The sequence below is a fragment of the Solenopsis invicta genome, chromosome 8 (genome assembly GCF_016802725.1).
Source record: "Solenopsis invicta isolate M01_SB chromosome 8, UNIL_Sinv_3.0, whole genome shotgun sequence".
NCBI classification, from domain to species: domain Eukaryota; kingdom Metazoa; phylum Arthropoda; class Insecta; order Hymenoptera; family Formicidae; genus Solenopsis; species Solenopsis invicta.
In genome coordinates, this window is record NC_052671.1 from 22832823 (window position 1) to 22859970 (window position 27148).

General features: G+C 28.5%; 1 protein-coding gene across 7 annotated transcripts in view; it reads right to left on the reverse strand.

The window, feature by feature from the left end:
• The window catches only part of LOC105200587 (nuclear factor 1 X-type), an 89959-nt gene that overhangs the window by 20713 nt on the left and 42098 nt on the right, over window positions 1-27148 (reverse strand). The gene's annotated exons all lie outside the window — the stretch shown is intronic.

Below are 27148 nucleotides of genomic sequence, written 5' to 3' on the forward strand. Positions count from 1 at the left end.
TTTTCGAGATATACTTGGTGAAACAAAAAACAGTTTTTTTTTAATTATTTCAGAAAATACTCATTTAAAAAGAAATGTGTCAAACAAAAAGTTAACCTCGTAATAAACTCTATTAAAAAGGTTATATACATATTTCACCTAGCTGTAATACTTTAGTCGTTATAACAGAAAATCTGTTTTAAAATAATTTTTTTTAATTTTCAATAGTTTTGCGTGAAAAGTAGATGCTTGGGCGGGGGAGGGGCGGAGCCTCTAACTAATGACAGGGTGGGCCATCAAGGGCTCAAATTATAAGTTGTATATATGTGGATATATACAACTTATTATTTGAGCCTGATGGCCCACTCCGTTATTAGTGGACCAACTGAGACGAGGTTAGGTTAGGTTAGGTTAGGTTAGAAAAAATACGAGAAGGGGGTGTGAGGGAGGAACGTAGCCCTTCCCCCGCCCAAGCATCTACTTTTCACGCAAAACTATTGAAAATTTAAAAAAATTATTTTAAAACAGATTTTCTACTATAACGACTAAAGTATTATAATTAGGTGAAATATGTATATAACCTTTTTTTATAGAGTTTGTTACGAGCTTCATTTTTTGTTTGACACATTTTTTTGTAAAATTAATATTTTCTGAAATAATTCATGAAAACTGTTTTTTCTTTCTCTAAGTATATCTCAAAAACTGTACGAGAGCGCCGATTAATTTATAAGGAAAAGTTGTTCAATATTTTTGCTTCTATAACATATGTTAAGATCAAAGTCGTCAGAGACTTTCCTTTTGTAAAGGTTTACCGGAAATTCTCCTATAGGCGACGTATTTTTAAGATTTCGCCTTTACAAATTATCATCTTTTCCAATCTCTGCAACATCACATAGTTGATTCTTACTTCAAGTCTCCCGAGAAGATCCACAAAGGCATTGACGAGTTTATCAACTCAAAACCATTATTCTTCTTCTAAAGCGGATTTCGTCAATTATTCCGAAGATAACAGAAATGTATAGAAAGTAACAGAGACTATTTTGAAGAATTAAAAATTATTCTTTTTGTAAATAAATAATATATTTTTTTTAAAAAGACCAAAGTTAAATTGTACACCTAGTATGTACAAGGTATTCGATAATGACTAAATCACTTCCCGTGGGTAAGGTAAGTCATACTAAAAAAAAAATCTACCATTTTGCACACTTTACAATAATTAACGACATATTAATTACTAAAATTGTCGATTGTGAAGTTTGCAAAATAATGAACAACTTTGCTGCTTGGTTTGACTTGCTTTATGAGCCCACCCTAGAAATGATTTAGTTATTACCAGACACCCTGTACATAAGTTTAACAATAGACTCATACAGAAAAGGCATTTAACTTGAGATTCAAATACTTATGCAGAGAAATATGCATCCCATAAAAAAAAGACATTTACATAGATCAAATTTACATACATAAATCAAAAGACTTCTACATAGATCAAATTTGTTTACTTCGAAATGAGCAGTAAAATGTTTCTATTGGTTATATCGTAGATGGCGCTTCTATCAATGAAACCAATATTAATTGATATCATTTCTTTAACAGAAACGCCCATTTTTATAATATATTATTACAGCTAAAATCAAGACGTTTCTAAAACACTATAAAATATTTTCTTTTTAAGCACTTTTCTAAATCTCTACGTAATATTCCAAACAGAACATCAAGTCACAATAACGTCAAAATGATATAAAAATAAATCATAATTGATCGAAAAATAATTTTTAATTATATATAAGTTTATTGTTAAATTTATTGCAACATATACAGGTGTTCTAAATGGAAATTTTCTTTTTTTATGCTGTTTCTTTTGATAACATACATACGTGAATATGCCTTTAATCTGTTAAGTTAGGGTACAAGGTTTTGGTAATGCTAGTAACAACAATAGAAGTGTAGTCCACAGAGAGAACGTTTACATTGAAGCATTTTCTGTGAACGGTTATTTTATCATCACTCAACGTGCGTTTCGCAAAAGATTCGATGTTCTTTTGAAACCTGTATCAACTCGAAACACGATAAAGAGGTGGGTTCAAAATTTTCAGGAAACCGCTTGTGTAACTAGTAAATACTTCTCTGATCAACTAAAATCTGCTAGAACATCCGTAAACATGTTCGTGCATCTGTGCTGCTTACGTGGATATGATCGAAACGTTTCTTACACACTATAACGAAAAAGAAAACTAACTCCCTAACTGTGGTTTCAACAGGATAGTGCAATGCACAGTATAATCATTATGCCGACTCCGTATTGGCATTTTTGATCCTTGTGTGGGGATCACGTAACCATCCGTCATATAAAATTGAAGATCAAATAGAAGTAGTGTTCTATAAAGATGCTAACATAATATAATTATAACACAATTGTTTCTCTTAACTTCTTTTTGGATAGTTAAAAAACTGCATTTTAAATTTATCATTACATTTATATTGCACTTTACATTTTTTTGTTTCGTTTTTCACAGATACTTATAAAAATACTTAGTTATCAGTTCACATATGTGCATTTCTGTTCTCTTGCATCTCAATCTCAATTCAACTGAAAACAAAAGCTGCATAATAGAACTTGCGCGAACACACGCATTATTGGAGCAAACATACTGGTTATACTGTGATACAGAAGACGGCAAAAAGGTTGCAACACTTTTTTTATGAGTTTCGAAATACAGTCTGATTACCGACCGATTGATTCTTACTCATGGATCTAATCAGTTATGTTCGTCCGCTCTATAAGCAAGGATATTATAAGTTCCGAAACTCATCAAAAAAAAGCATTGCAACTTTTTTGCCGCCCATTGTACAACTGCAGCGAAGATATTCGACGTTCCGCGCAAAGCATTCTATACAAAACTTATCTACCGCGATATCGATTTTAGATTTAACGGTTTTTATACTTCTTCCTAAGGTATTATTTAAAATCAAATTTACACAACAAAATCACAAGGCAATACGTACCAATCTAAAGCGTCGAATTGAAGTAGAAATAACCGCAATACTAAGATCTATATCGAAAAAGTATTCGAAAACTTCGATCAACTTTGCAAATGAGTCGCTAATGATGGACGCCATTTAAATAATATTTTATTTAATCAATAACCTTATTGAATAACTTTTATTTGAGTTTAAAAAATATACACATACGTATGTATATACAGGATGTATCATTTTAATCTTCCCAGAATACGATTGGTTTAATCTTAAGTGATGTCACCGAAGTCGAGTCAAGGTCACATTAATTTTTTGTAAATAGGACACCCTATTTCCGAATCTAAAATCTAATAGCTGGCGTCAAGAGCTTTTAAAATACTATAATAAAGTTTATTTTCAATAAGTACTTTTCGAGTTATGAAACACAAAGTTACAGTATTTTGACATACAAATACAAATCATCTTATAAAATGTTTAAATTTTAGTAGCCTTACCTTAATATTTTTATGCACAGCATAATGAGACAAATCAATTACTGTGAAAAAAAATACAAAGTATTTTGTATTTTATGTCAAAATACTATAACGTTCAAATTTCATAACTCAGAAAGTATGAAAATAAACTTTATGACAATGTTTCGAAAATCTCTTGACACTGCAGCTATTAGAATTTAGAATCGAAAATAGGATGTTCTATTTAAATAAATTAATGTGACCATGACTTGACCTCAGTGACGTCACGCAAGATTAAACTAATGGTATCCTGGAGAGATTAAAATGATACATCCAATATACACACACACACACAGGTCAAATAAAAATTATTCATTAAGGTTATTGGTTAAATAAAATATTAAGAAAGAGAAAAATAAATTCAAACTGTAATAAATGTTTTTGAGAGTATAGACTTTATCCTTAAGAAAGCAGAAAAACTTTTAGGTCCGAAAAACAATTTTTTGCGGAGTTGTGTTTATTTAAAGTTATGAGAAATTTTATATAAAACCGATGCTCTAATCTTGTGGATAAGTATATATTTTTTTCTATTTTCATTCTTTTAATGTAAATTACAATTCTAGGTGTCCTTTTTACCACTGTGGACGATATCCTATGGACACGTCAGAGATTAAAGCATGTTCTTTAACTTAATACGGATATATATCATACAGGGTTGGGCAGAAAAACCTGACACATTTTAAAAAATCGTTATTCCCCTCCAAGTGAAAAGAGGGCGCTGTAACTCCGGGAGCGAAAAATAGATGGTTGAAGGTTTATGTTTACATATCAGTACAGTTCCAGTATGGAGAAGTGGCCGCCGCAACAACGCGCGTTCGTTTGCGAGCGTTTTTTCATAACTCAGTCCTACGTTCAAGCAATTCGCGATTTTCGTATTGAATATTCTCTTCGTCCACGAGATCCGGTTCCCTCTCGTAATTCTGTGAATCTGTAGGTCAAAAACTTCCGACAAACAACCACAGCCACGAAACAAAAGCCTCCAGGGCAACCAAGAACGGTAAGAACCCCTGAAAATGAGACACGCGTTCGCACCTCTTTGCAACGAAGTCCACGCCGTTCTGCCGGTAAACATGCTCAAGCTCTCGGAATGTCTCGTCGATCGTTTAGCAGAATGTTGAAAGCGATGAATTTTCATCCCTACAAAATTCTCATAACCCAGGAATTGAAATATACCGACTATGCAGCTCGATTAAGATTCGCAGAAAAAATGAAGGAGTTGTTGGACAACGAAGAAATTGACCGTAAGTTTCGTAAGCGACTTCTTTTTGTGGGGCTATTTGAAGCAACGTGTCTACGCTAACAAACCTCGAACCTTGGACCAGCTGAGAGCCAATATTCGGAGAGAAATTGCAGAAATAAAGCCAGCGATGTTGAAAAAAGTGTATGATAATTTCGAAAAACGCCTCGAAAATTGTATTGCTTGTAACGGCCATCATTTAGCCGATATAATTTTTGGTAAATAAACAAAAAAAACCTTCAAGTGTCTAGTTTATTCTCCCGGAGTTTCAACCTCTTCCGATTAATAGCGGCCGCGCAAGTGGTTATTAAAATGTGTCAGGTTCCTCTGCCCAACCCTGTAGATATTTATTAAATGTCCGAAAGATGTAAGACGAATAATTTATGGATATCCTCAATATGCTTAAAAAAAGTCTTATGTTGTCCTTCGAATATCCTGTTGGTATTTTGTCTGGGATTGCAATTTCCAAAAAAGTTCTTTGTCTTGTATCTTAAATCAGGTTTAATGTACAATATATTATATGTGGTGTTTGTCTCGTCTATAATTTATTTCGATTATAAATCATAAAAATTGTAATTAATTAATTGCGCGCGCGCGTGTGATAAAAAAGATAAAAAAAAACAACATAAGAGAAATTTACATAAGAAGAATAGAACAAAAAGTAATCTAATTTTATTAAAAAACAAAAAATGATAAGTGATGCGTTAAATATCCGAAATTATGATAATATCGAATAAGATTAAGTTCCAGACAAAAAAATCTTTCGAATAAATAGAAAAAACCTCCAATATAAACATTATTAGGTATATAAATAAATAATTTTTTTTACTGAATTAAAAGTTTATTTAAAAAAAATAAAACAAATTTTTAATCAAAGTATTCGCCATTGTTTTTTGTTATTTAGAAGTAATTTTCGGACAGCTAATGAATTCCATCTCAAAAATATAATTTCTTTGGACGCGATAAAGTCGTCAAGTCATTTTGGATCTTATCCGGATTGAGATGAATGTATATCAAACAAGTGTTACATCGACTAACATAAATGGCAATCCGACGAAATTATGTTTGGTAAATATAACGGTGCTGCAACAATTCACAGTTCTCCTTTACTAGTATACGGACATTTTCGTTTCAATTCCAGACTCAAGCGAATTTGATGTTAATACAAATCCGCAGTAACTGTTTTATTTGGTTCGAACAGCTCATAGTTAATAACACCATTAATATTGCTATTAAATATAGAGCAATATCTCCTGTTCTAAACTTTCGTATTTTGCGATTAATGTTCATGGTGTGCCGAAGTTTATCCATGATTTCTTGCGTTTCTGGTTATCATAACGTATTTATTTTTTATCAACCATAACAATTTCTCACAAAAAAATTTTATATTGCTTATTAAGAAAAGAAAGACATTGGTAAATAGATACTCGCTAAGTTTAGTTTCAGTTAGTTCATGAGAAACTAAATTTCTTTCTTTTTGCATATTTCCCGTCTCGTGTAGGCGTTTGAAAGTTATTTGCTGCGTTACTTTTAATTGTTATGCAAATTATTTTTGCATTTGTGCCGAATTTTTAACGAGCTATTGCTCCAAATCATCGTCGTGGCATTTCTGAAAGACTTCAAAACGTTGTTTGTCGATGGAACTGCGTTCAAAGACATCACTCGAATAGCTTTACATATCATTTTATCCTTGTTGTATATCGAATGTTAAATAAAGACAGTATGATACACGACGGCACTCGGGTAATGTTTTCGAACACAAATTTCCCTGAAATCACCGCTTTTAAATCGCTTAAGAGGATTCTAAAGTCGTTCTGTTTTACTGGAAAAATATAATTTTTTCCAGCATGTTATTTTTCTAATTGTCTTTCAAAGATTATTTTAAAAAATATTAACGGGAATGAATAGAAATAATTTTATTGTAAAACTTTGGCACAAAACATTTTTTAATATCTTAAATCTTAATATCTAAAGTTTTTGAGATATAAAAAAATTTTTAATTGTTTCATATAAAATGGATACTTTTATCACTTAAAATCGTTTCTGAGCAGCAACTAATATTTTCTACATTTATCTATTTACGTAACTTATATATATATATATATATATATATATATATATATATATTAAACAATTCATTAAAATCAAAAGAAAAACAAATTTAAAATAACAAATTAAATGTAAATGGAAATGAAAATTATTCTTTTTAAACAAATTAAAAATAATGAGCAATTTATTTATTTTTATAACACAAAATTATTACAATGATAAAATTCTGTAAAGAAATGCTTAAAGCACATAGTTTACACCACGCACATAACATGATTGAAACTTCTTCATAAAACATATTACAGGACGAACAACATAACCTAACTCAAAATTGAGCAGGATTTTCAAATACTGATAGTTGATTTTCTAAATATCCGGATTTCTACCAAGTATATTTTAATAATTTGGAGAACCGCAAAAAAAATTGATTGTACACTAGTAATTGCAGTTTGATTATATTGTTTCTTAAGTGGAGATTAACATCATAATCATTCAGCAGTAACTTATATCTCAAAAATTATTCAAGATATCAAAGAATGTTTTATACAAAAATTTTACAATAAAATTACTTCTATTTATTTCTTTCTCGTTATTTTTGAAAAATAATTTTAAAAAATTTTTAAATTAATTATTTTAAAAAATATTAACAAAAATGAATAGAGATAATTTTATGGTAAAACTTTTGTATAAAACATTTTTTTATATCTTGAACAGTTTTTGAGATATAACAAAAAAAGCTGAAAATTGCTTTTAATAAAAGAAGTGTTTTTACCCTTTAAAACCAATTTTAGACAGGAACTGACATTTCCTAAATTCATCTATTATTATCTCTTTTAAATTCATCTTTATGTAACCTACATATAATTCACATTTGGAAATGTTTCCTCGTGAGTTGAATGTTTTTGAAGACTATATTGGTTTGAAGACTATACTTGCGCCAAGCTAAGTGCCATTTTTCATAACTATATACAAAATAATGCGAAACTAATTTTAAATTAATTTTTTAATTGCTTAAAAAACTTTAATTATTTGACAAATCAATAAAGAGGTCTAATGAGAGTCAAATGCTGTTATTGATGCGTATCCGTAATTCCGTATTAACTAGAAAATTTTTTAATTTTTCGACTCGGCTTTGGATCATCCTCAGCAAAAAACAAAAAAAAAAACAATATTTTTCAAAATCTCCCCTGCACCACATAGTGTAGTCAGATGTACTTTTTTAGAAGTTACACTCGGAAGATCATTCAAATGAGAAATTTTAAAATGTAACGACATCAATATATATTATAGTATATATTATATACGATAAAAAAATTATCAATCGGTGATGTTTTTTTTTACTCACCTTGCGAAGCGAGAAAAAGACACTCCAATAACAGCATTTGACTCTCTTTAGCCCTCTTTATTGATTTGTTTTATCTTATGAGTCTTTTTAATTTTCATAATTATTTAATTATTTATTTGTACTCGTACAACTAATATTTTGTCGAATATAAACATAATTAAGCAATTTCAATGTAATTTGTTTAATTTTCACATTATGAATGAAAATTAAATAAAATACAGACGTTGAATATGTCAATAAAAAAAAGAAAAAGAAAAAAGAGAAAGAGAATATATAATTTGTTTTTGACAACATATAATTTTTTATCTTCTCTAATGATTTCCTTGACCATTTAATGAAAAATATACGATATATTTTATAAACAATGATAGTAAAAAGTAATTAAATAGCAATAATAATTTTAGAGAGAGAGAGATTATAAAAGAGAGATTGGTAAAAGTAAGGACGAAGGAGAAGGAAAAGATTAGAAAAAAACGAATCGTCATATATAAGAATAAAAACAAAAAATACAAAGATTATTAAACTGTATGATAAAAGTAAATTCATAAAATATGGTTAGAGTCTCAGATATACAGAGAAGCTCAAACGGCTTATGTAGTATCGCACAAAGTTCTGTGAAAAATACATATAAAACGACATATCGAATTATTAAAAATGTCCTTAAACAATAAAAATTAAAACAAATGAAAAATAAAACTGCATTACACTGGCTAAATAGATAACAGATAAAGAATAATATATAACAAAGCTATCAGTAGAATATAGATATAATATTGTTCAATGATATTAAAAATAGTTATCAATTACAATTATGTGTTTGACATTTGTATTGGCCAGTTAGAGTTTGTAAGTTATGCTCTTCTGATTATCTAGAACTCTAAAATATAGTAAGTTTTTCTGTTCATGATATTTGAGATATACAAAGACAAGCCACCCATACAGCACCAAAGCTTCTAGTAACATTTCAGAAACGTTGCAACATTTTAAGTTGCAATGTAATATTGCAGAGACGTTTCAGAGACATACCATGATAATATTACGTCAAAATGTTCCAGTAATGTTAAAGAAACATAACAAAATTCTTAGAATCACAAAATACACGTTGAGTATGCATCGATATGTGTGTGAGAATGCATTTCGGCGGTCTACTATATACCAACTTTGATACGCTCAGTACTAATACCAAACTTAAATTCTTGTTTATACCGCGTATATTTATACAAGAGATTTGGTACGGATATAGTACTTTTATATATGTGTGCGTATAAATGTATATAGGATGGGGTAAAGGATGGGAACAGCAAAATATCTCGAAACCTAAGCATTTTAGAAAAAAGTGTTTTAGATTAAAGTTATAAAGTTTCAAAAGTTTCTATTTAATAATATTATCAGTTTGACCTTGGATGGCGTTGCCAAGATCAAATCAAAATCACATTGACTTTTTTAAATAAAACACCGTATTTTTGATTCTACAGTCTAATAGCTAGTGTCAAGACCTTTTCAAAACCCTACAAAAAAGTTTATTTTTGTTAAGTACTTTCCGAATTGTGAGGCTTGAAAGCTACAGTGTACTGTAACTTTCAAGCGTCATAACTCGGAAAGTACTTAATGAAAATAAACTTCTGAATGAAATTTATAGGTTACAATGATATCACACAATCAAAGCATGAATTATTCCCAAAACCTTAGCACTACCGTTAGTGCACGATAGCGCACGTGCTCTCAATTCTTCGTTTCCAGGTTCTTGCTTAAAGTTTTGATCACAAATACGGTTGAAATTTGTTTTAATGCCCTCACATTGTGAAATTAATTTCACACTCCACATTGCATTTAAGATTTTTTGCTCCCCCTTTTTCCCGCTCCCCCCAGGGATAACAAAATAGGCGTTTTTGATATTATGTGTTGATTGAGTAATACCATTGTAATCCTATAAATTTTAATCAAAAGTTATTTTTCATTAAATACTTTCCAAGTTATGGACGCTTGAAAGTTATAGTACACTGTAGCTTTCAAGGTCAAATTGATAATATTAGTAAATAGATCTTTTGAAACCCTACAACTTTTATCTAAAACACTTTTTTTCTAAAATGCTTAGTTTTCGAGATATTTTGCTGTTCCGGTACTTTTCCTTCACCCTGTATATATGCATATACAGGGTGATTATTAATGACTGTTTCCATGTTTTACCATAGGAGCATGATTTACCGACGGATACGTATTTCTAACATATTATTATATTAGAAATTACAAATACGTGCTCCTATGGTAAAAAGTGGGAACAGTCATTAATAATCATCCTGTACAGGGTTTTCATTAATGGTTGTACCCACTTTTTACCATAAGAGAATGATTTACCGACAGATGTATATTTCTAACATATTATTAGAAATAACAAATGCGTGCTCCTATGGTAAAACGTACGGACAACCATTAATGAACGCCCTGCATATATATATATATATATATATATATATATATATATATATATATATGTATGTATGTATGTATATGTATATGTGTGTGTGTGTGTATATAAATATTGTTGTTTTATATATGTTAACAAATAAAATAGCAATGTTAATTTGATAACAGAAAGCATTATGTATTAGTTTCCATTCCTAAAACTAAATAAAAACTTAATAAAAATACATTAATTATAATATGCAAGATACTTTAGTTTTTAATGGATACTTTGAGAATATATAATATTAAAATATTTAAGAAAGATATGAGAAAAGTTCGTTGCATTTGTATAAATTCACAATCTTTTGCATTTGAGTTTCAGATGCAATAATATTATAAACTTTATAATACATATTACAACGAGTTTTTTTTTTTTTCTTTTTGATGTCTTTATATATTCTCAAAGTTTAACTATTAAATTTGAAGCGTTCTGCTTTGTATAGCAACGCGTTTTAATTTAATTTAACAAATACACTACACCGTAACATTACTGTACTCTTACATCGTAATGATTTCGCAGGACGGACATTTCAACGTTGTTGCAACCTCACAGTAACATTGCAGAAACATTTCGCAATGTCTATACAATGTTACAATATTTTAATGTAAGGTTTATGCAATATTTCTACAATCTTTCGGTGTTGTATGGGCACTGTCCTGATAACATCGATAATTCAAAGTAGGAGAAAGAATGTCATTTATGTTAGATAATGGCATAATGCGTAAAAGTCACGTACAGTAAATGGGAGTTTTTTTACTACATTGATATTGTCCACAGATCCGATTGAACAAATTGTAATTCACCACGTGCTACAATTAATCATGTTGCCGATTGCTCACGTTACGATGATGTTGATATTAACTACATCGCAATTTCCAATTTAAAACTAAAATTGAGTTTGAGTTAAGTTATATCTTTCGGAATAAAAGTCCAGAAGAAGGGACTCTTTCCCCCTTCCCTCTATAGGAAATTTTACTCTGAAAGATGTAATCTAACCCAAATCCAGTTTTAGTTTCTAATAAAAAATCGCGACGTTGTCAATATCAATGTGAGCAGTTGAGTTGTAGTCAATCGCAGTATTCCTATATGGTCAATCGTAACGTGATCATATGCAGCACGTGGTGAATCGGAATGTGGTCAATATCAATATGATCCAATGGGACACTCCCACATATGTTCAATAGAAAGATTGTCTTAATGCGTTTCTCCGAAAAAAAAACTCACCATGACACGTCATTAACATTCGCACCTTGATAAAGACTACAAAATAGTACCATAGTGCGTGACTCTCGTATGACTCTCGTATTACGAGCATATCAGCATTTATGCACGAGCTCATGCGCATACAAAGTCACGAATTTTCACCGAGTTCAGAACATTCAAGAAATACTCGCAAGAATCAACCAAACCATACATATAACAAAATTGTACAGAATTGTCCTTTCAAGGGGATATTGGAGAATACGACAGAGAAAAGGATTCAGCACATTATAATTCATAACATAATTGTGAATTTCATAATAGAAATATTTAGATGCACAGAGATATTTACGATTGTACAGTACAGACACCTACCAATCCACAACAAATTTTCAATTTGGTTACAAATACTTCATTATAAGTACTAGCTTTATAATAAATTTTAAAATTTTAATTTTCTTTGAAACCGTTTTTTTACGTTCCATATGAACGAATTCAATAGCTTTCATACATATATACACAAGTATTTCGATGACACATTTCTATATATATGTACGTTCGCAAAGTTAAAAGCATAGATTTGTTATCAAAGGAATAAACGAATTGAAAATGATTAATGTAAGTTTGCTGTAGGAAAGACATTTTGATATGACAGTTTTATATCTATTGCAATTTAAACGTGTAGTGCTAGTTGATACGCAAGCGTAGGATCTGAGAATATGCAGAGACTTACAATCTCCCATTTTCTTGCAATTAACATATAATTGTCCCATATGTGTATGCGCGTACAATGAAACAGTCACGTGCGTAAAAATGTTGGGTGTATGTGTGTGTATACATACATATACATGTAGAAAGAGAGAGAGAGAGAGATAGAGAGAAAGAGAAATAGAGAGAGGAAAAGACAACAGTCAATAACCAGTCACAAAGTACCTTTTAGTCGAGTTAGCGAGCTTCTCTCTACACTCAGGGTCAGACTGAAACAGACATCATGACGCGTCATTTTTAACGCGATTCATTAAAACAGTCGTTGATTGGTAGGTAAGCTGGATAAAACTTGATAGGATAATAGATGGGAACGTTTTTCACAACAAGACAAACACCGAAATTGGCATAAGTTTACTTTGCCAATGTAACGAAGGATTAACACGAAAATTATTTGCGATCGATATGTGTAAGATTTCGTTATGATTGTTACATACAATTCGTCATATGGAAAACTCCTTCTTTACTTTCTATAAAAGTTATAATTATGCAAGATGTATGTGATAAATAATATACATGATATACCTAATATCAAAATATACGTGAATTGTGTGGCAGAGTGGGCGAAAATTATTCATCTAATAATATTCTAATTAAAGACGTGCGAATTGTTCGAATTCAAATCGGACCGAATCGAATCAGGATTGATTTGATTCAAAAATTTTGAATAAACAATTTCAAATTCAGTTCAAAGTTAATTTCAAACATATTATCAAAGATTCGATTTGATTCGATCACACATCTGTATGATTCATATATTTCTATTTCTAAGGAGGCTTTTTTTTGACATATATATTAACAAAAACGTTACATCATAAGCAATGCAACTTTGCATCTATAATATGTATCTGCAATTTAATTTAAAAATAAAATTGTCTTGACACACAAATGTGTGCGCGTGTGCGTGCGTATGAGCGTGCGCGTGTGTGCGTGTGCGTATTGATAAAAAATATAGAATGATTTATTTTAATTTTTTTTCAGACAAATTCGTCAAAAAATATAATACTCGAAAAAAATGTTTGACACAAAAATTGTATGTCTAAAGGGAGCCAAATAATGGCAAAATCGATTTAAAAAAAAATTTTTTTAATTTCTCAAATTTCATCTCCATTTTTTAAATAAAATATGGACTACATCACGATATGATGCTTCGCGGAAAAAAACACCGTTTGCACTCAAATTTTAGTGTTAGCGCCCTATTTTGGAATTTTTCTCAAAATTCAGTACATATACACTTAAATTTTGAGTGATTACACTACAAGTTAAGAGTTTACACTTAAACAATGAATGTGTACATCCAAAGATTAAGACTGCGTTTTGATATAAACCGCCAGTACTGAAAGTCTATGATTCACGTTACGTATATATTACAGATTTTCAGTACTGGCAGTAAATTTCGGAACGCAACCTAAATATTTATACCTAAAATTAAATAGATACATTAAAAGATTGAGTTGTACTCTCAATGACCGAATGTTTACACTCAAATTTCGACGTTAACACCTTTGAGAATTTACTCTCAACATTTAGATATAACACTCAATAGACGAGTATATATAAATCCTAAATCTTTAAGTGTTATTCTGAAATGGAGTATTCTCAAGTGTCACTTGAGTGTTACTTCTCATGATTGAGATCAACACTATCGAATGTTGTAAACATTCAAGCATTTAAAAATAAATACGTTTTAATTTTTTAAATGGACATCAATGATGTTGTCATCAAAAATGTATTTATTATAATACTTTACAATAATTATTTGTACCAATAGAAAAAACAGTAAAATATGCTTAAATGAAACATATTGATAAAATATTTAACGATATACATGTAAAGTGATATAAATAACATAGGGCCAGTATATACGACGTATCTATCAAAAATTTTATTTATCAAATATTATTTACTATGTTTAAGAAAAATAAATTATATTAATGAAAACCTCATACTGTTTACTATTATAAAAAAAATTTTAAGTATGAAATATTTTTTTTCTATTTGAAAAAAGAAATTATAAAACCCTTGTATTTTTGTCGTATAAAAAAGTAGTAAGATATACAACTATTTGTGTATAAAATATACAGAACATTAATAATTTATAAATAAAATGTACATATATGATGTAAAAGAACATAATCTTCGTTGCTGCACTGAACTGCACTAAAACGTTCTTTCTCGTTTTCATCAAACTTCAAATATACTGGGTGAATTTTAATGGTTGTCCCAATATTTTACTATACGAGATGATTTACCAACTGCAACTCTAATATTTACCCTGAAAGTGTGTACATACATGTATACACACATACAGATTGAATCTTAAAATTGCAGTTTGTAAATTATCTCTTATGATAAAACTTTGGGACAATCATTAAAATTCGCTCTGTATATCTATTTTATTTTAAATACTATAGGTGCATGTTAGTTCAGTTACAAAGAATGGATTTCATGTCAGTTTCTATTTCACTTTCTCTCCCTATCATCATTTCCTCTCTTTTTTTAAATTTATCCCACACAGCATACTTTATTCCAGTCCAATATCCAACGGATATCATTTTGGAATATCACAATATCCATGAAATATCCCTGGATGGTCTTAGTTGTCTAACAGGTATCCAGGGGATACAAAAGTGTCATGTATGAAACATCCTACAGACGTCTTTGTCATATCCAGAGAATGATCAAAGAACTTGAAATATCGCCATTACATCATTATAAATGTAATATCATATATACCAAATGAGCAAAACAATATTGTTTTAAGATATTAAAAAAACGCTTTTCAAAATAAAAAAAATATTTTTAGAAACATTATAATTAATGGAATAATTCTTATTTTTTACCTTAAAAAAATATTTATTTTTATATTATTAAAAATGTTATTCTAATATTACAAAAATTCTAATATTACAAAAAATACTTACTTAACATTAAATAAAGTAAAAAATACAAATGTTTTCTAAAGCAAAAAAGAATTTCTTTTTCTTTGTGAAGCTAGATACTATACTACGTAATTATACTATATTCTCAATTTTGTAATTGTGGGGGCAGTAGCTTCAAAGAGATTTTTCTCAGAAACATTTTCTCGGAAATTTTCAACCATCACCCATTTAATTCCGAACCATACCAACGTTATTTGACTTTAGCGTCTTCTGCGAACTGATACTTAAGTGATGAATTGTGAACACTCGTGGTAATACATAGGGGAGACATAGGGGCTATTGGTAAGACTTTTTTTCTTTTGCGTCTCCTGAGTCCTATATTCATTAAAAAAAAAGAAAAACACGAGACGGTTTGAAAAGCTAAATCTTCCTCTTCACAATGCCGGTATAGATAAAACATGGAAATGTACTTGCTTTGAAGTACATATAAAAATGTTGACCAATGCCAAGTGTTTCGAATAGCCCCAAGCCCGGGGTAATTCGAAAATAGTCCGGGAATATTCTGAAATTTATGTTTTAAAATAAAAAAATGTAAAAAAGTTGTTGTGAAAACTTTCTTTTATTAAAAAAAGGATATATAGTAGTAGGATATATAGTATTTTATAGTATTTTATAAGAATATATAGTATTTTATTAAGAAAAGGATATATAGTAAAAAAATGTTACATACAACAACAAAAAAATACAAACACACAATAGAGAATTTTGCTTTAACGTTTTCGAAACGAGTCAGAGACTATTCGTATTTTGTGTAATTACATCCATTAAGTATTAAATTATGTATTTTGGTACATAGAATGCGAATATGAATGAAAAAATCATCTGAACGACGATTCGACGTTTGTTTTTTCGAATAGCCTCGACGTCACTTTGCGCATTATTACTTATGATCTACAAAAATAGATATCACACAGCAAAAAGTAAACACAAAATGTTTCAAATACATTCAACTGGACACGAAACATTCAAAGTTTTCAAAAAAAATCTTATTTATTTTACTTAAATTTCGAAGAAATGCTGGCTATCAGAAATTACTTTGACTGTCGCAAAATACATTTTTCGCTACTACGACTTCAATATGACACCGTTGCCAACAAAACTTTATTAGCAACACCGTTATATTAGGACGTGTTAAGTATTTAAAGTAAATTTTTAATATGTACCCATAAAAAGATATTTCCATTTTTTTAATTACCCCGTCTGCCAAATTGCCCCGGTCTTCCCTATATACCACTAATAGATCAGTTTATATACGTTATCGAAAAAAATAAAACATTTATAAGTAAAAACACATTATTTATATAAACATATATAAAATTATAAAATTTTTTATTGATTTTCACAAATGCAAAATAGTATCTAGAATAACTTCTGTTATTCATTTAAATAAGAATATAACTAGATAAAGTCAATATAATACAATAAATAAAATATAAAATAATTTTTATTATTTAATTAAATGTAAAAATGTTAAAAGTAAATATTTCTTATAAGTATAATCTCAAATGAACAATTAATGTTACGATAACCCTTAAACACATAAAGAGGTCAGAGAGACCCCATAAAGCTTTGAACGCTTGTTACGTGAAAACGGAATAAAATAGGAGGTTCGGATCAGGGGATAAAAAAAGTTTGAAATCTCTTCTTTTGGTTGATATAATTGATCAACTTTACTGGTCAATTAAAATTTGAACGGTACGGCAGCAAAGTTTTGTTGGGGTCTGTGGGACTACTATTGTGAGTGAAATTTTTTTGTGATTTTATATTAAAAAAACCGGACGAAACACGTCCGTTTGAACAGGTCCGTTCGCATATGTTACTCGCATATACCCTGTCTAAAGTTAGAATACTATATAGTGCTGTGGAAAAGCGGGCTTCTACGTAGGGTCCGAAAAATATTACAACACCCATCAATTTTCAATTTTAGATATCTTGGGTTAACTAAAATACCTCATATTCGCCTTGTTACATAATTATACTTTTCAATAGAAATGACAATGATATTATATTTTTATAAATATGACTCTTTAGCTTTAAAACGCCGTATTTTAACGGTCTTAAAAGTTTTTTGTTGCAAAGATTTTTTAAAGGAAAAATGGATTTTTGAACAATTTTTTATTTTTGTTTAATGATTTTTTCTTTATAACTTCAAAATAAATCTTTTTTTGTCAATACCGATTGTGCAGTTACATTTCTGAGATTTTAAACTTTTATTTAAAAAAAAGATTGTTGAAATATATTGATTGAAACTAAAATTATAGCTTCTCAAAGTTGTAAAAGTCCCAGACCGGAAAATGTGTTTACGTATTTTGCAGGACCTGTGTGTTTAAGGGTTAATATTAAATAATATATTAAATAAACGTTAAATATATAAATTTTTTTTTAAATTATTATCTAAAATGAATAATTAATGTAAAATAGATATTGCATTTACAATGAAGCTGTACAATGTATAACTAACAAAAAATAAACATTAAAAAGACATTTAAAAAATGTTGTCTGCTCACATGTATATGATATTAAATTTACTTAGATATATAAATATCAATATAAATAATAGTAATATATATATATATATATATATATTTAGATTGCTTAGAAACCACAAGATATTCTAAGAACATCCTTTGAAGATCTTGTGCTATCTGGAAATATTTAGGATGGCTGAAGTTAAAGTGATTTAATAGACATGTAAACAACGGTAAAAAAAAAATTAGAAGCTATGAGTAAAAAACTTAGCAATAAAACAGTTTTTACTGACTTTTACTAAAAATTTATCATTTTTCTCTGTTATTTGTTTCTATGATTTAATAAAAGAGGAAATAATTATACGTAAAGAAATTCATATTTATAAAATAAAATTTCATTTACAAACAGTTTTGATTCATTACAGCATTTTTTTGTAAAATTATATTTGATATTATGCTAAACTAATAGATATAGTAGGATGTTTGATTATGATATTGTGAGATATTAATAGGATACCTTATGACATCCTATGCAATTTTATTTTGCAATATCTTTCTGGAATCCCGGATCTTAGTTACTGGGATATCTATGAGATCGTCTTTATCACTTTGAGATATTGTAGGATATCCTAGGTATTAAGTATGCTATGTGGAATTATTTATACGGTAGTTATTGTATTTAATATATAAGTTAAATAAAAATAAAATAAATAAGTAGCTAATCACGGAATATACTGTACAAACAATAAAAAAATGTATAAATATAGAAAATATTCAGGAAAATATTTATATAATTATATAAATGTTGATTAATAAAAAGGAAATGCATATACATATGTATATATCATACAATACATTATATATATTGTTATTGTAAATATATATATGTAATAATTTAACAAAAATACCTATTTAAATTTATATTTCAGTCAATTATATAATTTTTAAATAATTAGTTAAAAATTATCTGAATGACTCAAACCTTTCCAATTGTACTTCAAAACTCTTTATGAAATACGAACGATTTAAAATAATAATTCTTTCAATCAGTGTTGTCGACGCAATAGCGTCATGAAAACCTTCAAAATCAGTTTTTAGCTTTTTTTTACTATTTTACTCAAAATCAATGAATAATAAAACTTTTTAATCCTATATTCTGTTTCAACAAATATACATAAGAATTCAGGAATGGAGAAACAGAAACATTATTCTTCAGTGCCATGTTAAATAAATATAATTAGGTTATTGCAGAAAGAGGATGAGATAAAAGATGAATTTTTTAGTTTATATATTCATATATAGCACATTTTCAATTTACGCGTAAGTTTTTTCCAAACATTATTATCTCGATTACTTATTAAAATCTAAATTTTATTTTTATTATAAATCATTTGTGTAAATAAATATACTTCTCACATTTTAATTTAAGTTTTAATATATTAATAGTACAAAAGATTAAATTATCTTCAAATAAATTCTTCAAATCATTACTATAGAAAGGAAATATTATAAACGCCACGAAAGAAGAAATGTTTATCAAATCGTAAAACATTCCACAAAATATATAGAAATAAAAATATAATATTTTATTAATTAATATTACGTATAAAATAAAACTTTCGGTTTAAAAACTTGCTAGTATCATTTATACAAGAGAAAATATAATTATCAATGTGAGCTGCCGTAGTTAACAAATAATGGTTGTTAATAATTAAAATTATATCAATCTTTTTACGCTTGTATCAATAAACAATGAATGATATAAGGCCGAGAACGAGCTATTCTTTGGTTTTTCGAATTACAATTTATTTAATCTTAACAACCGAGATACAGATAGCGGAACGTTTCGAACGTACGTGTCCTTCTTCAGCCGCATTAATTTACATTTCTAATATCGATAATTGCTATGCTTAAATATAAATTTCTACATGAGCCCATAATTATGCTGATTTTTACCCGTTATATAAAAATCAGCATAATTTATTCGTCGATGCAACGCGAGAACAGTCTGAATCCATGGTCCACTGTGAGGTAAAATCAGCATAGTTAATCGCTTATGTAGAAATTTATATTTAAGTATAGCAATTCGACATTAGAAATGTAAATTAATGCGGCTGAAGAAGGACAAGTACGTCTGAAAAGTTTCACTAACTGTATCTTTGTCAAGATTAAATAAATTGTAATTCGAAAAACCAAAGAATAGCTCGTTCTCAGCCTTATATCATTTATTAATTAAAATTATAAATGCAGACGTTTTAACTTTGGGTTTCGGTCCTTTTCAATGTATAGATCCATAGACAAAGTAGTAATAAAAAAAATGGTGTAAAATAATAATTCGATTTCTGTTCCTATAACAGTCTATTAATTTCCAAACCAATAGTCTATTTTAACGTCAAAAGATGAAAATAATTGTCAAACGTATATGGAAAATCAAGATTTCAAATCTTGAAGTAAATAAACAGAAGTAAATAAAAGAATAAGTCAATAATATTTTTTAAAAATGTAACATTATTCAAATCGTTTTTAAAATTATCAAAAGCCAGAAACAAATATGATTGATTTTCTCTTTCCATTTCTTGTTCTACTTCTGCTTATTAGCTCATCATTACACCCTTGATATTCAGTTTATCTTTTATAATAAGTATCAAATTTTCGAGTTTTTGGTCATTTTTGACAATTTGATTGTTATTACATTTTTTATTTTATTAATTTATTCGTTTATATTTGTTCATTTATTTTAAAATTTGAAGTTTTGAATTTTTACCTACATTTGATAATTTTCTTTTGACATTACACTTGCTTATTGAATAAACTAAATTATGACAATAGACTCAAAAGTCAAATTCTAATATCAAATAGAATTAGGCTTATAGTGGGAATACTAGCACTGTTATTAAAACACAAATTACGTTACACTTTATTAAAATTTACATTTTGTGCAAGTTACACTTTATTAAAACATCAATTCTTTTGTACGTTTCGACTCCCTTTAAATTTTTAACAATAAAACAACTTAACTATTTTCAGTTTAACATTGATAAGTCAAACAATTGAGTAAACGACTTTCGAGATTTAACAAACAATAGATAAAGAGAGCAAATGAGAGTCCAGTGTGGTTAGTGTTGCGCAAAATCAAATATATTTATTAACCGCATTAATGTTTTCTACATTCGTACGTTTCGACTCTGATTGATAAATCATTTACAGATTGTCTGATCTGAAGCAGTAATCTTCATTTTATTAACGTAATTGAGGAGATGAAAAATTTTCCTGAAAGTGGAGATTGCGAATAACAATGTATAGTATATTTAATTCAATTGAATTGAAAACATTGCATTTTCCCAAAATTTTAAGCACGGTTTACTTATTAAAACTGAACTTATTTGTGAATTGAAAGGCATAGAAAATGTGCTTTAATCAATTCTTACAATATAAATAGATACAAAGGTGTTGGCTTTGAAATGGATTCAAATTTTCAAAATGTATGTATTCGCGAACAATGAAATAATTTATTTTTAATCCATTTTTGTTTTTCTAGATCTAGATAATTATTTGACATCATGACATTATACATATATCTTAATTTACAAGGGGAGATCGGGGCTTGTTGGTACAGTTTTTACAATCTCGACGTTCGACAATGCTGAATTCATTTAAATAATTAATTAATTATTACGATTAATTATTATGATTATATTAATATGATAGAAAGACTCTTTCTCTACATTTCCATGCCAGGAACGACTTTATGTATTGAAAATAAAAAGGCAATGAGAGTATATCGCGGTTGTTAACGCGCAAGTTAAAACAGTTTATTTTCTTCACAACAATGTAGAACATTTCGACTCCACTTCGAGTCTTCCTCAGCTATCATACTACTTGACAAAATATTTCGGTGTGCGAGGCACTCCTCGGCTGAGCAATTCACCGGTTTCAAGGCCAAGGATACTTTTTTTTATTAGCCTTTTTATTTCCAATTTTTTGACAATTTAAGAGTACCATTCGGTGTTATTTTGATAGATTTTGTGTATGACAGTTTCTTTATAATTAGTAAAATACATGCTATATTATAGCAAACCTGTCTCGATAGCAGGGTAAATTGACACATGTTATGAACAGTTCATTAAAAGTCTTGTGCCGCAAAAAATTTCATAAAAATCAGCTTTTTTTCGGCCGATTACATGACCTTTCCCCCTTAAACTCAACATAACTCAACATACCCATATATACAATAATTTAAATAACTTTATTATAACAAATTATTTATTCCAAATAACTTGTCAAATAGTAACAGAAACTTTTTTTGTAATTAATAATATGTTATATTTATTTTTTCAAGCTGAAGAACATTAATATAAAATTTTGAAACACTCGAAAATTTATCTTTCTTTGTATAAAATTTTTCCCTTTCTTATTTGTTATACTAGCTTGATTTAAATAATAATACATTATATCAGACGAAATTAAAACACGAGAATAGAAGTCTATGTCAGTCACATCGATTCTTGGTGCCAAATAATAATTCTTAATTTTTAACATGCCTCGGTAGTTAAAGTGGTAGGACGTCCGCACGGAATTCAGGAGATTTAGGTTCTAATTCTAACTGAGGTATTATTTTTTTGCAATGAAATAATTTACATATTTTTTTCCTAGGAAGGGGAATATTATATATGCTTTTTACAGCATTAATATTTCTATTCCGGCTTCATGATTGTGTTTCAAGTCCGACGAATACGTAGCGTGCAATTTGAGTTGAAAATTGTAAAAATTAAAATATTATTTGGCACCAAGAACCACTGTCACGTAGGTCTTCTGTTCTCGTGTTTTGCTTGATTTACTATAAATAAAACTTTGGGAGTAATACTTATGTTATAAAAAAAATATTTTGCAATAAATGTTAAGTGTATGCAAAAGTCTTAATCTTTTTTCAAATTTTTACTTATTTATTGTACAATGATTATAAATCAATCTGAAAAAGTCTTCCTTTGTTTTCTATAACCTTTTGCCATCTTTCGGGTAACTGTTTCAGACAACTAAATTCCTTGACAAAAAAAAGATGTCGATTTGGAAGCAATGAATTCATCGAATCATTTTTGTATTTTTGTCACATTTTAACCCGTAATGTCACACTTTCAAATAATAACATAATGGTCACACGGGATCAATCAGTCGCCATTTGCCAGCTTTTTAATATTTTGTCGCAAAAATTTTACTGGACATACCTTGAGGTCTCTCTTTTATCATCTAGTAATTTTTTTTGTTTTATTAGAATTTAACATAATGAAAAAATTTTAATAAAAAAAACTGCAAAATTATAAAAATATAAAATTTGTAATTTTTGAGATGATTCAACAAAAATTTAGGGATGTATTCTCAAGATTGTATACTTTCAGATAAAAATTAGTTTCATAGAAGGCTGTTCGGTTTTGAATGGTCTGTGTACCCTTAAAGTTAACATGGGATTCTTTGGACTCCGAATGACCATTAAGGGTTAAAATTGCTGTCCTGATAAAAAATATTGCACCGGAATAGACGATAATCTAAAGACGCCAAGAGACGTCAAGAGAGTAGACCGCGTGCGGAAGAACTTCTCAGCACAGTTAATGACATAATAGTTTGTTAAGTGATTTGAGCAACATGCGGCCTAGCGTTGTCATGCAGCCACAGATATCTTTAGTATAGATATCTGTGCATGCAGCAAAATGACTTTTTAACTCCCTTGCCTACTACATAAATAGTCTTCTCAATTTTGTCAGCCAAATCATTCAATTGATGTATGTAATGTTCAGTATGAACCGTTTCACTTAGCTGAAAGCGCTCGTAATAAATTACATCTTTTCCCACACAAAAAAATCTTTTTGCTGTAAATATTTGGTTTTATCACTGAAAACTGTCTACCCACGAATATTTTTAGGATTATTATACCCCTAATAGGAAAATTTTGTCAAAAAATTAATTAACCCATCACTAAAAATTTTCTGAAATTATTCTTTGTTTTGGAACACCAACAAAATTCAGTATTTCAGTACAAATTCAACATAATTTTAACAAATAATACAAAACTCAAAATTAAATTTTATTTCAAATTTAAATAAATTTTAATAAAATTGTCTTACTTTTTTTCATTTTGGACTCCAATTTTGGAGACTCGCTTTCAAGAAATCTTTTGATGGAATGGAATCGTCTTGTTTCAAAAAATACTTTTGTACAAGACAAGAATAAAAAATCACGTAATGTTACGCCTTTTATCTATATCTTATGGTTTTTTACTTATAAAAAATACAAAATTTTTATGTCCACCTAATGACAATGTCATGTTGTTCGGGATTGAACAATTTCCATGACTTTTAATTTTCGCGTATTTTAACAATATTTTGCAACATTTTTAATAAAATGTTAGAAAAATTTCAATATTTCTTCAAAGAAATATCACTAAATTTTCAATAAAAGTTTAGTTTAATTTCATACAATTTTTAATGATCTTTCAACAATTTAATTGAAAACTTTTTAACAAAGAGATATCAGAGAAATTTAAATATTTTCAAAGAAATATTATTAACCCTCAGCTGACACACTATATTGGACTCGATATTTTGCTACATATGAGTGTACGTACGATCATTTTCAATTATATCTTGGTACGTAATGCATAGAATTTGAATAATTTTTTTAATTGATATACCAGAAGGTCAAAAAGAAGAATAAATAAGAGCAAAAAGTTGAATATTCAAGAAGTTGAATATATTCGAAGTATTCAGAAGAGAAGGAGCGAACGATTTATAAATGCCAAGCATTTTTGTAAACAGCCCGGGTGTATGACACCCAGTTTGTCAGCTGAGGGTTAAGTTTTCAAAATAATATTTGTAGAAATTTCAGTTTAATTTTACAGAAGTTCCGTAGAATTGGTAGCAAATATTCCAAAATATAATATGACGAGAAAATATTACAATTTAAAAATAATTATTAATTAGAGGGTTAAAAAAAAACTAAAATTTTTACATATATCTAATACGAATGAACGAAACGCAATGCTAATTTTTCTGTTGTACCAACAAGTTCTGGTCTCCCCCACTTATTTTATTTGGTGTACATTTTATATGGACTACTTATTATGGGGAATACATAGAACCGATAAACACGCATTACACTTCAAATTAATATGATGTACCTTATTCTTCTGAACATTTGATCATTGAATAAGTTACGTGAATGCGTTTTAATTCGTCCCTTTCACTTTTTTTTTCCATGTTCTCACTTGCATCGAATGATTTACAGTCCTTATCTTTCTTTTTCTGAGTTTTGTTGATTTCAATATTCTATATAGTTATTTGTAATCTCCACTTTCAGGAAAAGTTCCCATCTCCTCGGTTATATATTAATGAAATAAAAGATTTGTTCGCGTCGCATGCTGCAACATATTCCTACTCGCTCTTACACGCTCCAAAATATGTTTACCGTAAACACTGGAACACGTTAGAATATGTTGGATCATGTGAACAAACCTGAAGATTACTGTTTTGGATCAAGCAACCTATAGGTGATTCGTCGAATCACCTTGATGTTCACCAAGGTGTTCTAAAGATATTTTAAGTTAGATTATTGCTGAGAAGGACTTCATTGAAACATATGAAAGGATTTGTTTTTAATAAAATGCAACTTTTACATTATATTGTCTAATTTACGTCTTAATAATCGCGCAGTACTTTAAATACTCTAGCCTTTTAAATTTTACAATATTTGATTTTACTTGATTGCTAGTTGGATTTTGGAATAATATGGATATAGGATGAGATACCAAACTATTTCTTTATTACTACTGGTTTTTTTAGATGTTACGCACTAAAAAGGATCCAAATCCAAAGATAAAACGCCTACATTTGTAATTTTTATTGTTAAAAATTATTAATCTTACGCAATATTAACTGCAATGGCTCACGTTGATAATTGTATTTTGTCTTAATTTATTTCTGGAACTTCCTCTACTTTTTTTATTTAATAATAATGTATAACGTTCTCTTGTAAATTTCGACATGTATATATGTACACACGGAATTTTTAATACATCTCTCGTGATAAGCTTTTCAATTCATGTGTCGAGGCATTAATGATCCCGTGTACACTAAATATTTTGTATGAAGAAATAATTGGTGTGCTAGTCTTATTGCAATGGCATTAAGAAAAATAAACAGTAATATTTAACCATTTTACTAAATATAATTTTTTATTCAAATATCAAAAGTTAAAAGAAAACGATATGTACCCAGATATGTAGCACGCTTGTCCAAAATCAGGACATAGAACGTCTTAAAGATGTGATATTATGTCTAAATAACTTCTATAAAATGTCTCGTGTTCTGATTTTGGACAGGCGTGCTGTTTAAATGTATATGTATATGCATTATGTATATGTAGGAGTTTGATGAAAAGTTTACCACATTTTTCTCAAAAACAGTTGGAAATAGGAAAAAGACATTTCCCAACGAACGGAAATGGATTAAAAATAGATTGAAAAATTTGTAACCCACTTTAATTTATTTGAATCCAAATTGACCCATGCAAATAAATAAAAAGAAAGTGAATGTGGTAAGATTAAATCATTTTTTATTCATGTACACGAAAAGGATGTAATTCTTTTTCGTGAATTCAAACGGATTCAAATACTTTTTTATGTCAATCCTTTTCTGTGATTGCGGTAATTTTCTCTAATAAAATTAATTAATGCCTGAATAAATAGATGAAATACATATTAATATAGGCAATAATTAATTTTTTATAGATATTCTTTTACGGCAATATTAGTTTTATGAAGAAATCTGTTAGCAGAAACAAAATGTGTTTGTATTTCGATCCAAAAGTATAAAATTATATATGTGATTGAACCAAAATACTGCTATATATACATATATATATAAGTTAATTTATAACTGAAAATAATGTTTTAATGTTTTTAACAACCATATTATATTTACTACTTTATAATTTATAAGAAAATCTTTGTGTATTATTGGAATAAGAATAACTTTGTTTCAATTATGTGTCACGAATTAAAATAGATTCATGATTCACGGAATTTTTATTAATTGAGTGAGAAGAATAAAACTCACTTTCAATCCAGTATTGTGGATAAAAATAGATTTGAAACTCTTGAAACCTTTTTTTATTAAAAGAATAACAATCGCATTTTAATTCTATGTTATAAATTTCAACG